The sequence below is a fragment of the Thalassophryne amazonica genome, chromosome 12, assembly GCF_902500255.1.
Source record: "Thalassophryne amazonica chromosome 12, fThaAma1.1, whole genome shotgun sequence".
NCBI classification, from domain to species: Eukaryota; Metazoa; Chordata; class Actinopteri; order Batrachoidiformes; family Batrachoididae; genus Thalassophryne; species Thalassophryne amazonica.
Genome location: NC_047114.1, coordinates 83,686,328 through 83,700,443, shown reverse-complemented (window position 1 = coordinate 83,700,443; position 14,116 = coordinate 83,686,328). Strand labels below are relative to the sequence as shown.

The 14,116-nt window shown below is 42.6% G+C and overlaps 1 pseudogene; it reads right to left on the bottom strand.

The window, feature by feature from the left end:
- The window catches only part of LOC117521679, a 53,793-nt pseudogene that overhangs the window by 15,777 nt on the left and 23,900 nt on the right, over positions 1–14,116 (bottom strand).

The window sequence follows — 14,116 nt, the reverse complement described above, 5'->3', positions numbered from 1 at the left end:
TTAAACCCCATCACACCTCACCCCTCTGCACTCCGGGTCCGGCGCCACCTCCTGCCCGGATCATTGACGGAGAGCCGGCTTGGACCGTGCGCCGGCTCCTCGACGTCCGACGAATGGGCCAGGATTTTCAGTATCTGGTGGACTGGGAGGGGTACGGCCCCGAAGAACGCTCCTGGGTGAAGAAGGGCTTCATCCTGGACCCGGCCCTCCTGGCCGACTTCTACCGTCGCCACCCTGACAAACCCGGTCGTGCACCAGGAGGCGCCCGTTGAGGGGGGGGTCCTGTTGTGTGGGTCGCTGAAGAGGAGGTACTGCTGGCCCACGACCACTAGAGGGCGCCCTGCCTGGAGTGCGGGCTCCAGGCACCGGAGGGCGCTGCCGCCTTACAGGAGCAGCCAGGATGACAGCTGTCACCCATCACCGGAGACAGCTGATCCCAATCACTACGGAGGTATATCAGCAGGACAGCATCTCCACCTCATTTGCCGAGATATCGTTTCTACCAGAGAGGTAACGTATCAAAGCAAATAGAGTGCATCTTTTGGATTGAGCTAGTTTTTTGGATTACTGTTCCAACGAGAGGTGGAGGTACCTTTCCTGCTGTTCGGAGTCCTGGGTGCATACGCGCCCCCATCTAACTGTTCTTTGCTCCTCGCCAGCAGTACCAGGTCCGACACGCGGAGGCAGTGGCCACCTGGGAGTTCGGGACTTGGCGGCTCCAGTATTCCCGGGGTCCTGTGGCGGAGGAAGCCGTGTGGTTCCGGTCTTACCTTGGAGAGGCGTCTCCTATCTTCGAGCCTGCCCACACGACACTTTTGTGAATTGACTGTTGTCCATTGCTGTGATTGGTTGTATTCGTTGTGCACATTCACAACAGTAAAGCGTTGTTATTTTGAAATGTGAAATGTGGGGATCACCTTGCCCTTCTGCAACTGCTGGGGTCCTCGACACTGAGGCACCTGTGTGCTGGATCATGACAAAGAACTGTAGCTGACATTCCCTCACAATGCAAGTGGTATTCCTCACTTTGGTCTCCCCAAGTAATTGTTTATTTGACACAAAGTCGTTCCAGCTGTACCCAAGGACTGTCTAAAGAGACCTAGTATCAAAGGCATCTTAGGTCACTAGTTAGAATCCACGTCTTGCAACCATACAGTGAGACAGGAAGCACCAGGCCCCTAAAGAGCTGGACATTTGTTCTACTGAAAAGATGTGAGCATCACCAAACACCCATATGTCCAGTGAACCCAGGACTCCATAGCTCTTCCCAGGTGTATGTCGATTTCAAAGGCCGAGGACCCAGAGACAAAAATGTCACTGCTGAGATAAGTGAATGTCTCCAGAACAGGCATCACCAACGTTACTCATGGTGGGTACCTGCCCTCCATATTATCCCTCTCCTCCTGTTGCAGTAGTGAGACATGGAAAACAAGTAGGGTAGGTGCCCTCCAGAAACAGAGTTGGAGGCCCTCGTTCTAAAAGTCTAACACTTTCACAGCATGCAGATCCACTTGGCTGAGCCCAGGAAGTCATTGAAAACCTGGATCTTTGTCTTGATCCAGCACATTCACAAACCCGAACACTGATTCCTCACTCAGCTTCTGCAGTCAAGGTATCAATTGATTCCTTGCAGATCACAGCCTCGTCCGCAAAGTCACAACCAGTAAACCTTTCGTCAACAACCAAGGCACCCAAGCCAGTGGCTTCCAAAACCCTATTCAACACAAAGTCCATGGAATCACTGAACATTGTTGGAGCCAGAACACATTCCTGAGAAGCACTAATATTCACTGTAAAAAAAAATCCAGAGATTTTGCACACGCTCCGCACAGCACTCAAAGTACCTGTGTGTAGGCCGGACATAATGTCCCACAACTTCTTCGAAATTAGTCAAAATTTTTGTCTTTGCTTTTATTGTCCTGTACCGTCTTCCTGAGGGTAGTCGCTGGAACATGTGATGTGCTGGATGGGATGTGTCCTTCACGATACTGCAGGCTTTTCTGTTGCAGCGGGACCTGTACAGCTCCTCTAAGGAGAGGAGAGATCTTCTGGGGCTGTGTTTATGACCCTCTGGAGCACTGTCTTGCAGCTGGCAAACCACACTAGGATGTAGTACGCTGGTAAACCTTCAATCGAGCATCTGTAGAAGGACACCAGCAGCTCCTTGGCTAGGGCATAGTTTTTCAGGACCCTCAGGAAATGGAGATGCTGCTGTGCCTTCTTGATCAGCACAGTGGTGTTGGTTTTCCAGGTGAGGACGTCATTCAGGTACAGTCACAGAAACCTGAAGTCAGAGACGCTCTCTACACAGTCTCTGTTGATGTGTAGGGACTGATGGTCGGATCTATTCCTCCTGAAATCCATTATAACTTTCTTCATTTGGTGGTGTTAAGGACCAGGGGCCTCATGTACAAAGACTTGCGTTGACTTTCTACTAAAAGTTAGCGTACGCCAAAACCCTGAATCAGCCGTAAGCAGAAATATATTCAGATGTATTAAAGTGTGCGTAGACATGAATCCACGCATGTTCAGTTTGTACATCCCACTGAAAATGGAATTTAGCACACAGGCACACACACCAAACTCCTCCCTGGCCACGCCTCTATCTGAAAATTCAAATAGTTTGGTTGTATCGTGCTGACACAACCAAACTAAATAAGTGTAGAGTGTTGTGTGTTTGATGACCTGCCATCGTCTCTGTGTTGTTATGTGTAAAAATTAAAGAACTTTCAGAGACAACATGCAAAAACAATGAAAGCTGTGGTTAGATCACCATTCTCTCAGCTCACTGTCATGTAAAACGCATACGTTTCTGTATGTGTAAATGCTGAAGTGAGCTGAAGTAAAAAGATATTAGGTGTACGGCGGCTGACAAATATTGACAAATACTGAACTCAGTCAGGGGCTTGTTAAGAAGCTCTCTAGTTCCACCAATAAGAAAAAGAAAACATAATAAAAAACAAAATAAAAATAAAAAACATATTTGAGCGTGCACGTGCCCAAATGTGTCCATGCTGCTTTTTATTAGGAACAATTACACAGATAAATTATTTAACCACCCAGGAGCTCCCCCCCTCCCCCCCATCGCACACTGTGCAGCTTCCAGCCTGATGCGCATTTGCGCACCACACATGATTTGAACACTGATGGAATAAAAATGTTTCCTATTAACAAAAAAAAAATCATTATGTGATGGCGTCTTTATAGCAATATGTGTGCCGTTAATAGCTCCGATTACATATGCAAAACTGGCTCTCACTGCAAAATGCGCTGTAATTTTTTGATGTGATGTACCTCGATGAGATTCAGATGATTACGTTCCACACAGCTGGCATGGCTCAGCGCAAGGTTTACTGGCACACACCTGACCGATGAGCCAGTGCACGCTGGAATGCTCCTGTTGCCAGCACCTGTGTGGGCACAGACAACCCCTGGCTCATCATCGTATTATGTTCTGGGCCGGCCGCAGTTCTGTGCGCAACTCCAGTAACAGTGGCCTTGGTAATCAAAATCAATTTATGAGCCAATTGTCCTCATTTGCGAGTAAATCCTTGCATTCCCTGAATACATGCTCACGATGAATTGCACCATTTGCAAAGTCCTCTAACAACACTAGCGCAGGATGCCATTTCCCTCATTACTTTGTGCATGCTTTTATATCCATCCATATAATTGCAAACATGTGGTTGTGTTAATTGTTCATCAGTGTGTCACTGATGTGCACATCACTCATCTCATCATCTTTACATGTTCACAGTGGAACAATAGCTGTAGAAACGCGAGTACACCAGCCAGGATTTTTTGCGTGACGCACTGCACATTTCCACATTCATTTCACTTTTGATACATCTGAACGTTGGCATGGAGACGGACGTACACCAGGTTTTTGTGCATAAGCATGTTTTGTACATGAGGCCCCAGGTTGTTATTTCTGCACCATAATGTCCAACAACTTCTTGGAGGTCCTTCAAATATTCAGGCAGTAACTCAGTGTATTTTGTCTCTATTATTCAAATAATCCAATTCACATCCAAGCTATATTTTTTTAAAAAGTGAATGCCTAAACAGCTGAAAATAAAAAGAATTTTGAAATATTTTTTCATACTTTTGTCCTTAATCTTGATAACCTGACTGATGGCAAAATCTCATTGATGGAAGTAATCAAGAACTACGTTCTCTAAAGGCCCTGAGGCCCATTGGGCCCTATACTTTTATGACTCTCCCTGGATGGAATGTGAATCCTTCATAGGTTACAGTACTTCCCCAACCAAACTGTTTCCCTTTTAGAAGACAGATGAAGTGTTGTGTGTTGGGGGGGCGTGGCTGGATGTTTTGGTGTTCTTTTCTTTTCTTTGCTCTCCAGGTGGCATGAGGGCTGATTTGTCTGTGAAGAAGGTGCTGGCTGAAGAGTCTTCACCCTCATCAACATCATGGAAAGCACCTGTGATTGGTGCTCACGTGCAACCTGGACGACTTGCAGCTGAAGCAGATAATTGGATGGCGTTCTGCATTTAAGTCATGTGTGATTCAAGCAGAACTGCCGGGAACTCGACCTTGTGACGTTCGTTTGTGAGACGCTGAGGACCGCGCCTGGGTTTTGACACATCGAGCCCGTGAAGCAGGGAGGGGTGAGGACACATGCTGTCAGCACACACAAAAGGTAATTAAGTGTTTAAGTAATTGTTGATAGTAACTTGGTGTTTTGTTACACAGTATACTGGAATTGTGAAGAGAATTGTGCAGTTTGCTTCTCACTGCTGTGGCGTGAAGGATAAGTGATCCTCCACTTGTTGTGAGAAGCTGCTCATTTGCATAAAGTAAAAAAGGACACTGACCTGAGTGTGTTGCTGATAGCGTGTGTTTATTGGAAGATATAGTTGTATCTGTTGACTTACCTCACCTTCTCTTTGCTTCACAGAGAATCAGTTTGTCGTGTCCACCTGGGGGGTGTTTGGCGGTGGTAGGAAGTCCAGGAGCGCCGGCTTTAATCCTTGCGGGCGCTGGAGAGCGAGCCACGAATCACTCCACCAGAGGGACGTTGTTTTTATGTTTTTACACTTTTAAGCACAGGTGAATAATAAATAGTTTCTGTTTGGAACCGCTTTCTGGTTATTTTTAGCGCTGGGTCCTGTCTGACGCAGGTCCGCTCCTCAACCCGCGTCGACACATAACATGAAGGGAAGAAATATAAGCTTCTAAAGATGTGGATGCCTCAACATACATTTAGGTGTCTGAAAAAAATAACTATTTAAATGTTTAAATCAATTCACAGAATATCACAGTGTCCCCCAGAATTTCCTAAATGTGTAAACTAAGTGTACTGTTAGTACATGTTTGAAATTGTTGTTTGATATACCTGAGAATGATGATTTGTCCCAGGTTAAAGTCCATGTCGTGATTCTGGGCGATGAATAAAGCAGCTACTGCTTCATAGAGCGCTCCACCATCCATGTTCATGGTGGCTCCAACAGGAAGCATGAAGCGTGTGACCCGTTTGTCCATGTTGTGAGTCTCCTCCAAACACTGAAAAGTCACAGGCAAGGTGGCAGAGCTGTGGAAAACCCAAAGAGTACTGTTGATGATGGGCGTAATAATACAACTTTTCCAATAAACTGGATGAGAGCAAACAGCTAACAGGTGGGTACAGTTCCACTTACCGCTAATTAGCGAAGCTAATATTTTTGTTAACAGATTAGCTTTTGAGCTAACTTTGAAAACTATTATTGGATCATTTAGCTTCTACTAAATGAATTTCTACAGTCTTTGAGTCCATTAACATTTTTAAAATAAAGTTGAAAGGTCAAAAATGTTTGAAACCAAAAAATATGTTTGTTCCAGGAAGTAGTATATAAATAATGAATGTTTACGAGTTCAATGGTACGAATATTTCATGACTGAATTAAATAATCAAACAATGTAAAAACATTCATTATTTGTTTTATATAATGGCTAAAATAGATGCTTGTCATTTGATATTTTATTAATTTATAAACAACAGAAAAGTGTCTTACATTTTGGTGTTCCACTCTTGCTAAATTGTAAAGTGTAGTCCAGTGATGCGTACGCACGTCTTTCATTAAAAAAAATCTCCTTTAACAGTGGAATATCCGGATAAAATGCTGAAACCAACTTCTTCTGAAACTTCTCTGTTTTCTCATCAATAGAGTCTGAAATGTGGAGGTTTTCAGCTTGAAACAGGCTGACGATGGCGCCTGGGAGCGCTGCACGACGTCCTGCTCCATGGGAAGTCCTTAAAGCGACAGTATCACCTCAAAATCTCTCATCAGCCGTTAAAATTTTCACCAAAAACCAGCTGAATTTTTCGAACCATGTCCACTTCGATGTGCCTCACAGGTTTTGAAAAAAGTTTGATCAAACAAAGTGCCAGTCTCTCAGCAACTTCTCAGACAAAGGAATTCCGACGAGGGGCTGGACGACTCCTCCCACAAGGAGTGCTCACAGGAGAATGACGTCAACGACAGGCGTGGAAAAACTCACGCATGCGCACGAGGGTTCAAGCATGTCTGACGTAAAAACATATGAATGAAATCCATATAGTTTTTGAAAAAATAAAAAGGACCTATACTTTATTGACAGACCTCGTATTTCTTATTGCTACATGGAAAACAAGGTACCAGTAGATTCAGTAGATTCTCACAAATCCAACAAGACCAAGCATTCATGATATGCACACTCTTAAGGCTATGAAATTGGGCTATTAGTAAAAAAAAAAGTAGAAAAGGGGGTGTTCACAATAATAGTAGCATCTGCTGTTGACGCTACAAACTCAAAACTATTATGTTCAAACTGCTTTTTTAGCAATCCTGTGAATCACTAAACTAGTATTTAGTTGTATAACCACAGTTTTTCATGATTTCTTCACATCTGCGAGGCATTAATTTTGTTGGTTTGGAACCAAGATTTTGCTTGTTTACTAGTGTGCGTGGGGTCATTGTGTTGTTGAAACACCCATTTCAAGGGCATGTCCTCTTTAGCATAAGGCAACATGACCTCTTCAGGAATTTTGACATATCCAAACTGATCCATGATACCTGGTATGCAATATATAGGCCCAACACCATAGTAGGAGAAACATGCCCATATCATGATGCTTGTACCACCATGCTTCACTATCTTCACTGTGAACTGTGGCTTGAATTCAGAGTTTGGGGGTCGTCTCACAAACTGTCTGTGGCCCTTGGACCCAAAAAGAACAATTTTACTCTCATCAGTCTACAAAATATTCCTCCATTTCTCTTTAGGCCAGTTGATGTGTTCTTTGGCAAATTGTAACCTCTTCTGCACATGTCTTTTATTTAACAGAAGGACTTTGCAGGGGATTCTTGCAAATAAATTAGCTTCACACAGGCGTCTTCTAACTGTCACAGCACTTACAGGTAACGCCAGACTGTCTTTGATCATCCTGGAGCTGATCAATGGGTGAGCCTTTGCCATTCTGGTTATTCTTCTATCCATTTTGATGGTTGTTTTCCATTTTCTTCCACGCGTCTCTGTTTTTTTTTTTTTGTTTTTTTTTTGTCCATTTTAAAGCATTGGAGATCATTGTAGATGAACAGCCTACCATTTTTTGCACCTGCGTATAAGTTTTCCCCTCTCCAGTCAACTTTTTAATCAAACTACGCTGTTTTTCTGAACATTGTCTTGAACGTCCCATTTTCCTCAGGCTTTCAAATAGAAAAGCATGTTCAACAGGTGCTGGCTTCATCCTTACATAGGCGACACCTGATTCACACCTGTTTGTTCCACAAAACTGACGAACTCACTGACTGAATGCCACACTAGTATTATTGTGAACACCCCCTTTTCTACTTTTTTTTACTAATAGCCCAATTTCATAGCCTTAAGAGTGTGCATATCATGAATGCTTGGTCTTGTTGGATTTGTGAGAATCTACTGAATCTATTGGTACCTTGTTTCCCATGTAACAATAAGAAATATACTCAAAACCTTGATTAATCTTTTTAGTCACATAGCACTACTATTATTCTGAACACTACTGTACGTCCTCAGTGCAACAAAAAAAAATCACGTCAGAAATGAGTCCAGCTTTTCATCATTTCTTCCTGCTAACAGCCTCCAGACAACACAGTAGATTTGTTTTGTGTGTGTGTGTGTGTGTTACAACAACTAGCAACGTCAGTTAGCTTGGTCAAATCATGTCTTGGTAGTCATTGTCCCCTGCGCGCGAACACACACGCGTGCAACTGGTTCGGCGCTTGTATTACAGTATGTGGCGTATAAAGTCTCACCTAGATGAAGTTCCAAAGGCAGTGGAGAGAGCCTGGAGTAGGCCACTCATAAACCTGTAGGGATTCCTATGTGTGATGACTGCATAGATGGCAGGAAGGGTAATGAAGCTGTGGATTGCCAGACCTACTACCACAACAAGCGCATACATGGCAATTTGGAGCCCAACAATGGTAATGTCTGACATCTGTGCAACCTGCTCTGTGAGTAGGAAAATGATTCCCACTGGGCAATACCTGTGGGACAAAAGGAGACACTGCAATGGTGAACAAGAGTATGTCTTCATATTAGTTCCTTATGTAATGGTTCATAGGTTCATAAAATTTTGGGGGAGATTTGGAAAACTATACATTTTTAGAACTCTTATGAAGTGAGGAACCCATAAAAACAATGGGTGTTATGGCCGCCATCTTTGATTTCCAAAATTAGTGAGTTTCAGAAATAGTCAGGTTCCTTGTATAATTTCATTGAGGGGTTTTTTTATGATTTGGTAAACTATACATTTTTGGAAAACACAATGTTCATATTTTTTTGAAAAGTTGTTATGGCAATTATAAATTATGGAATCTGATGAATAATGTGTGCTGCCATTTTGGATTTTTATTGCACATAGCTGACATCAATAACATATGGGATATAGGAACTTGATCCATGTGAATGTCTTTTCCTTACTAATCAAATCCAGGTATTTGTAACAGTCTATTATTAATGTATTTAAAAATGTAATCAGTCCTTCTTGGAACTGGTAATAAAGGCTATGAACCAAGAATGGTGCTGTTATTTGATAACTGCACCATTCACCACTCATATCTTAAGCTTTCTAAAAAAAAGGTATAGTTACCTCCAAAAAACACTAACAAAATTGCACAAGGAACCTGACTATATGTGACAATTGAGGATCTTGTCCAAGCCCAGGATGAGCTGAACAATAATATGTGAAGATATTACAAAATAGATGCAGACACTGGGGAATTAAATGCGAAAACAACCAGTTTTACCTCATGAGGTTTTGTTTTCTTACCAGATAATTAAGTTGACTAGATGCATAATGGCTTTATTCAGGCAGTCAAAAAAATCCGTCAGGTTTTCCTTCTGACTCCATGTGACCCAGAACAAGGCCAACGGCCATGGAGACCACCAGAACCCCCATGACATTGACACCATCTGACGTGCCCGGCATTGACATGGTGTCATCTTTCAAGGAAATGTCTTTAAAAACAAGAACCATAGTTAACACAAAATTATAACACGAAAGAAGTGATAAACACAAAGATTTCCCAAAATAAAAATAGAACAATGCAGGATTTACAATACAGAAGTTAGATTGTCAAGTCCAAGCTGCTCCTCTGTTGACTGACTTCTGAAATAAACGGTTTTATACTAAAAAAAAAAGCACATATCAATGTTGGAAGTATGAGTACTGTGTAAATAATTCTAATAATAATAAGAGCGAAGCATCGCACAGTGGCCCGAAGCTCGCTCATGGTACAGGGAGTCCTAAACAGGAAGTGCCAAATTTCAAATCAACAGTAAAACAGGAAATGTTCAAATATCAAATACTTCCTGGATCGACAGACGAGATCCCATGGAATCTCGCGGGAACAGAGAGGGAATAGAGTGGAGGCCGGGGTTTCACTGGACTCCCCTGAAATCTGATTGGCCACAGATGATTGACATGTCACGGCACCACACATCTAATTGAAAGACCTGCATTTTAAAACCTTAGTACAACCCCTGGCAAAAATTATGGAATCACCGGCCTCAGAGGATGTTCATTCAGTTGTTTAATTTTGTAGAAAAAAAGCAGATCACAGACATGACACAAAACTAAAGTCATTTCAAATGGCAACTTTCTGGCTTTAAGAAACACTATAAGAAATCAGGAAAAAAAATTGCGGCAGTCAGTAACGGTTACTTTTTTTTTTGGAATCATAAAAACAAAAGAACGCTCCAACACATCACTAGTATTTTGTTGCACCACCTCTGGCTTTTATAACAGCTTGCAGTCTCTGAGGCATGGACTTAATGAGTGACAAACAGTACTCATCAATCTGGCTCCAACTTTCTCTGATTGCTGTTGCCAGATCAGCTTTGCAGGTTGGAGCCTTGTCATGGACCATTTTCTTCAACTTCCACTCTGGACTATTTGCAGGCCATGACATTGACCCTATGTGTCTTTTTGCAAGGAATGTTTTCACTGTTTTTGCTCTATGGCAAGATGCATTATCATCTTGAAAAATGATTTCATCATCCCCAAACATCCTTTCAGTTGATGGGATAAGAAAAGTGTCCAAAATATCAACGTAAACTTGTGCATTTATTGATGATGTAATGACAGCCATCTCCCCAGTGCCTTTACCTGACATGCAGCCCCATATCATCAATGACTGTGGAAATTTACATGTTCTCTTCAGGCAGTCATCTTTATAAATCTCATTGGAACAGCACCAAACAAAAGTTCCAGCATCATCACCTTGCCCAATGCAGATTCGAGATTCATCACTGAATATGACTTTCATCCAGTCATCCACAGTCAACGAATGCTTTTCCTTAGCCCATTGTAACCTTGTTTTTTTCTGTTTAGGTGTTAATGATGGCTTTCGTTTAGCTTTTCTGTATGTAAATCCCATTTCCTTTAGGTGCTTTCTTACAGTTCGGTCACAGATGTTGACTCCAGTTTCCTCCCATTCGTTCCTCATTTGTTTTGTTGTGCATTTTCGATTTTTGAGACATATTGCTTTAAGTTTTCTGTCTTGACGCTTTGATGTCTTCCTTGGTCTACCAGTATGTTTGCCTTTAACAACCTTCCCATGTTGTTTGTATTTGGTCCAGAGTTTAGACACAGCTGACTGTGAACAACCAACATCTTTTACAACATTGCGTGATGATTTACCCTCTTTTAAGAGTTTGATAATCCTCTCCTTTGTTTCAATTGACATCTCTCGTGTTGGAGCCATGATTCATGTCAGTCCACTTGGTGTAAAAGCTCTCCAAGGTGTGATCATTCCTTTTTAGATGTAGACTAACGAGCAGATCTGATTTGATGCAGGTGTTAGTTTTGGGGATGAAAATTTACAGGGTGATTCCATAATTTTTTCCTCAGAATTGAGTGAGTCCATATTTTTTCCCTCTGCTTGGTCTAAAAAAGTAACCGTTATTGACTGCCACAATTTTTTTTTCCTGATTTCTTATAGTGTTTCTTAAAGCCATAAAGTTGCCATTTGAAATGACTTTAGTCATGTCTGTGATCTGCTTTTTTTCTACAGAATTAAACAACTGAATGAACATCCTCCGAGGCCGGTGATTCCATAATTATTGCCAGGGGTTGTAGAAGAAGAAAAATGTTTGTCTCAGATTTGAACTGAACACATCATTTGAACTATGGATTTCTAATCACACCAAACTTATATTGGTGAGTAAACAACCGTATTTTATGCCAGAAATGAGATCCAGGTTGTTAAAAGCAGCATTTCTCCTTTAATTCGGGTGGCTTATTGTTGTTGGCTTATTAGTGCAGTAGATAACTGAAACAATCCTTCAAATGGTGAGACAAGCATCAAATTCAGCACAAATACAGCTGGAGCAAAATTAATGGAGCAACTTTAACTTTTGACCCCTGTACAAACTGAAACTGACCTTTGATATCATTAATGCTCCTTTTACCTCATAACTCCATAACATTCAGTCACAGATCGTCCAAACTAAACCTTTTTTTTGGAATCTTTATGATCAGGCAAATAAGATGGTGTAGTTTTCTATATGATTGGAGCATCTTTTAATTTAGACCAGGGGTTATCAGGGTTGGTTGACAGGACAGGCAGGACGCAAATGCAGGATGCAGGTATACAGCAGTGTGGTGTAAAATCGTTTACTGAGTTTTCAGGATGAGGTCGGTACACGGAAAAGCAGTCCAAACAGAGCAACAGGATCAGGAGCATCAGGCTAAAGGCGTGGTCGAGGTACATAAGCAGGTAGTAAAAACACACAAAAAGGCAATCAGAGCAAGGCAAAAGTTCACTAACAAGGCTGGAAAGAGGCACTGGGCACATCGATCTGGTGAAGGACAAAGGCAAACTGTGAGACTTATAAAGCACCCAGGTGATTAACTGCAAATCAGGAACAGGTGTGTGGAGAAGCTCCCAGAACCGGAGTGTGGCCAGACAGAGAGAAACTCCCACCACCAAGAGCCCAGAGAGAAAGGCAAGAAACAACAGGACAGAGAAAACCCAAGCAGAAAGATAGAACAGAGACAGAGCCAGAGACAGAACACAAACACAACCCACAAACCCAGGATTAACTAATTCCATCTGCTCAAAGTGATATTAATAAGTGAAATCACCTGGTGGAGTCAGTGGCTGCAAAGAAAAGCTGAACCCTCTTGGCCCTTTCTGGAACAAGTTACCCACCCCTGATTTAGACCCCTGTGTAATTCTTTAATTGACCCCGACCTGGCTGCCTATTGAAAATTCAAGTGGCCAGTCAGTTTTTTCAAAAGAGTTAATGTCTATGGATTATTTGTGCTGAATTTGATGTTTGTATCATTTGCAGGATTCCACTCTAAATATTCTCTTATCTGCTGCACTATATATGAGATGTAAGATGCTGCTTCTCAGTGTTTCTCAATTGCCCTCACAAGGATAGGAACACTTGGTATTTCACACATTTTAATTTGTTGATTCCATTTCAAATACATTTTTTTTTCTAAAATTATCTTCCTTAACTCAAACTGAAAGCAAATCTCTCCAACTTGATATAAATGAATTGAAAATATAAAATCCAGCTTCCTGATGAAGTGGTGTAGAGGAGGATTTTCTTAAAAAGAAGACATGAAAGTTCTACTACAGTTTGACAGAAAGTACATTTGAGATTAAGTTGAAGATGAAGTCCAAGACATACAGTATTCATTGACTTGGAAATGTTCAAGTTTCCATCCCCTGACTTGTCTAAAGAAAACTGGCAATAAAACTGATTATTATTTTCACTGTTGCTGCACTTTGTGTCAAATCATAGTCATTGTTGGGAAAGTGTAGTGACACGGACCCACAACAGGGGGCGTAAATGAACGGACAATAGAAGGAGTTAAATTTGAACACTTTACTGTTGTGAATGTCACAACCACACACAGCAGATTATAGAATAAATACAAGTCAATGGATAAAGGTGTCGTGTGGGCAGACTCGACGATAGGAGACGTCCGTCTGGAGAAGAACCGGAACCACACGATTTCCACCGCCACCGAACCCGAAGGATACTGGAGCCGCCAGGTCCCGAGTCCCCCAGGTGGCCACCGTCTCCGTGTGTCGGATCTGGTACTGCTGGCGAAGAGCAAAGGCAGTCAAGTGTGGGTTTGTGTACACCCCGTAACAACAACGGTGGGAATTCCACCTCCACCTCTAACACACACTCGTGCAGCTCTGTGTAACCACTTATCTGGCGGAAAGCAGAGTGAAACAGTCGCGGCCCACGCCGGTCCTCTGGGGACACAGCTGCAACAATGTAGCTATTGAAATCACTTATCAGAATATGCAGGCTGAGAAGGTTACCTCCATAGAAGTACGATATCTCGGCGACATGGTGGAGGTGTCATCCTGCTTTTATCCGGGGTGAAGTGTAGATGATCGGTGACAGCTGTCATAGTTGATGAGTGACAGCTGTCACCTCGGCTGTTCCTGTAAGGCAGCAGCGCCCTCTCGTGCCTGAAGCCCGCACTTCAGGCAGGGCGCCCTCTGGTGGTGGGCCAGCAGTACCTCCTCATCTGGCGGCCCACACAACAGGACCCCCTCCTCAACGGGCGCCTCCTGGCGCCCGACCAGGCTTGTCCGGGTGGCGATGGTAAAAATCGGCCAGG